The sequence below is a fragment of the Benincasa hispida genome, chromosome 5 (genome assembly GCF_009727055.1).
Source record: "Benincasa hispida cultivar B227 chromosome 5, ASM972705v1, whole genome shotgun sequence".
Lineage (NCBI taxonomy): Eukaryota > Viridiplantae > Streptophyta > Magnoliopsida > Cucurbitales > Cucurbitaceae > Benincasa > Benincasa hispida.
This window is the reverse complement of record NC_052353.1, coordinates 49,112,965-49,116,800: the sequence shown is the minus strand read 5'-3', so window position 1 is coordinate 49,116,800 and position 3,836 is coordinate 49,112,965.

The window sequence follows — 3,836 nt, the reverse complement described above, 5'->3', positions numbered from 1 at the left end:
ATCTGAATAAGATTCTAATATTATTTATATGAATGAGATTTATATAAATTTATAGGTTAAAATTAATATGAATGAGATTCATATTAAAATTATAGCTTATTTGAGAAGATATTATTTGAATATGAGTCAAATGAAATTAAATACACGATATTTAATTTATTGATTAATTAATTGTTAATTAATTAATATTTATTTAATTATATATTAAATTTGATTATATATATATGTATGTATGTATTAAATAAATGATTCTACATATTGGTAGAGGGGAGTTGTAACTCCTTTTCTAACAATTTCTTTCACACCCTTACATTAAGAAAACTTCATTTTCTTCCTTAAGTTCTCTCTTACAAATTTCTCCCTTCCAAATAAGGATCCCACCATCATTGATATGTGTCTAGAGAATAACGAGGAAATCAAGTGCTAGTGTCTTACTCGATATTTGTGACTGTTCGTGGGAATTGGAAGAAATATTGAGTTCGTGTATGTTCATGAGATCGACGCAAGGAGAATGATTTTATTGAAGACGGTCTTCAAGAGGCAAGAATTTTGTTGAGACGGTCTTCAAAAGACATTCTTCTCATTTCCTAAAAGTATGTTATAGAATTAATGTTTATCAAGTACATATTTTATGTATTTTCTCTATTTTTCAAAACAAATTTCATTGGGACATGCGTTCACACATTTTCATTGAGGAATTTGATTCCTTCAAATACAATGACTAATTTTAGTAGAACTGCAATCCCAAACTATTCAGATCTTGTATAACTCTTGAATACTTGCTCTCAATTTAACTCAAGATTAAAAAAAAAAAGAAAAAAAGAAAAGAAAAGAGAGAATCCTTCAAATTGGAATAAAAAAAAAAAACAAGTTCATATTAATAGGCTAGCAACTTAGTAACTCTCTAAAACACAATATAAAATCAAACAAATATAAAATTGAAACATTTGTCATGTTTAACTCGATTCACAAAAAATGAATTGTCTATCAAACACATATTTGTTGAACTCGGTAAATTTTGATAACATTAACCATAACCTAAATTGCCAACCAAACACCCCTTTTTTCTTTTATCTACTACACTACTGCATAAATTGGATTACTTGACGTTTTTCCAATGTCAAGTAAAGGGTATACCTGACACTTATAAAAGCGTCAAGTATTCGACTGTCAAGCATAGTGTGATAACTTGACTCTGAAAAAATGTGAAGGCAAATATTTCTTGATACAATTTTCGTGTCAAGAAAGATAATACACTTGACATTGGTAGTATATCAAGTTTATTGATTCTTGATATTGATTACGTATCATATATGATAACTCTTGACGTTTTTTATTTGACAAGTATATGTCTTTTTTTTTTTTTCAAATTAAATGCCCCAATTGATATTCTCATTTTCTGCTTTATATTCCATCAATACAATTACTTCAACTAAATAAACATTATACATTTAAGATTTATCAACTCAATATATTCACTAAAAATTCCATGTGTTCAACTATGACCTTTTATATGAACACTCCTCACAAATTATAACACTATTTCTCTTTCACATGTACATGCACAAAATAAAATCTCAACTATTGCTTTTGTATACAAAACTCAACTTTCAACAAACACAAAAGTGACAAATTGTTTAATAAGTAACCCCTTAAAAAGTACATTATTTAATCTATACATTGAGCTTTGAAGTCTAAAGATCGAGAACTAAAGGCCAGGCAAGCCATGATTAAGCAAGTCAACCTGAAAAATAGAATAAAGGGCGATAACATCAAATTTCAAAATATAGAAATAAGTAATTCAATCTTATCTACAAAATTCATTCAAAACTACAAAATATTGGAAGCTCAATTCTTCAAAATTTCATTCACCAAAATAACCGATTAACTCCAAATAGATTACCCAAACTGTGGATTGATTCGAATGTCACTTCAAAACTACAACAAAGTAATCCAACCTACGAAAAGTTCAATAACAATGGTTACAAATCGCAAACATCCAAACATCGTTAACTTTCCTGGATAGTGGCTCAAATCCCTTGAAATCTTTGAATTGAACATCAAAAATTGAAAATAACTCAATTATTAGACCAATACTTCAATAGGTAACAAAGAATTATTAATACTAACCTCCAAACTTACCAAAACCTTGCTAAGATCGGTCTCAAACCTATTGGACAACAACTCAACTCCTTCCAACACTTCAAAATCAATCTCATCATCAAACATTCAAACAAGCAAATCATTACAGAAGATGCTACATTATAACCCAAATCACAAATTTATTCCAATATATCCAAAACACTTACCCGAAGTGTTTGCTCAAATCGACGGTTCACTTGAGCCTCGACCAACTTGCTTGAAAAGAAAAACAAAAGAGGAACAAGAACACTCAAAAAACTATAAGAAGCTCTTACTTGACAGGGACAGCGCGACTATACAGCGAATCCGATGGAGGATTGATCGGATTGGGTGCGAGGCTAAGCTGGGCTACTGGTGAGATCCGGTGGAGGACTAACCGATGGGCGCTGTACGATGACTGACCAGTGGGTGTCTAGCGTGGATCCGGTAGGTATTTAAGATTCGCCAAGAAAACCCATACAAGAAACCAAAAACTTACCCAAAACGTCGATTCCGAAAAGAGATAATGCCGACGGCAGGTCTAAGATTGGGTGGCGGTAAGACAGAACCACACAACAAGTCTAAAAGAGAAAGATCGAACGAAGATAGAAAGATCGGCAGCGACGAGTGCACACAGAAGCCGAACCGACGGTGCTCGCGGTCGGTCAGTCGTTGGAGGTGCGACGCATGGGAGAGATGGGTTACGAGAAGGAGATGAAATTGACGCAGAAGAGGGTCGTTCGTTGGGGTGATGGCTGAAATCGGCGGCAATGGGCTGGGTTACGTGAAGGAGACGAAACGTAGAGGAAGGAAAGAGAGTTATCTTGGGGGGGGGTGTGCGACGTGAGAGGGAGAAGAAGGGGATTTTCTAATTTGATAATTATTTTTTACATATTTAAAATAATAAGTTAACTATTTTTTATATTTTATTTGATAATTTTGATAGGAGGAAACCAAATTTGAGAGGAAATGAAAATAGGGGAGGGAGAGGGAAACAAAAAATAAAGATTAAAAAATATTATTTTTATATTTTACTTGACATGAAAAATATGTCAAGTAAAAACTTCTTATACTTTTCCAAAAAACGTGTCAAGCAAGACCGTATAATACTTGACACGAAGAGTATATATAATTGCAAAATCCATATATTCTAACCATAGTAGCATTTAAATTTAATCATTGATGTAAGCGAAAAAGAAAATTTAGCATGAAATTGGGCACGAAAGTCAATCTATTAATATCTTCATTCTTACACCTACATCTAACAAGAAAGTGAAAAAGGGTCCCCTCTAATTATAAAAAATGTACGTGCCTAGTAATTAAATAAAAAAATCCACACATTATATCATAGCAACACACCTACTTTATCATGATATTGTCCATCTATTGCCCTAATAATATTCATAATTTTTTTTTCTAGTTAAGCGTAATTAGCACACGTCAATTTTGTATACCGTGGTGGAGCTAGAAATTTTATATAGGAGCACTACTATATGTGTAAGATCGAGTAACTCTTTTAAATTTATTTTTGTATAAGATCGAGTAACTCTTTTAAATTTATTTTTGTATATGATCGATCAGAATCCAAAAAATATTTATTCTTTGAAGGTGATGCCTCTACGATCTCTCTTATTTTTTTTAATTCTCCATATTAATTTTGAATTAACTCTATAAAAGTATTAATAATAAGAATATTACATTCTATTACATTTAAA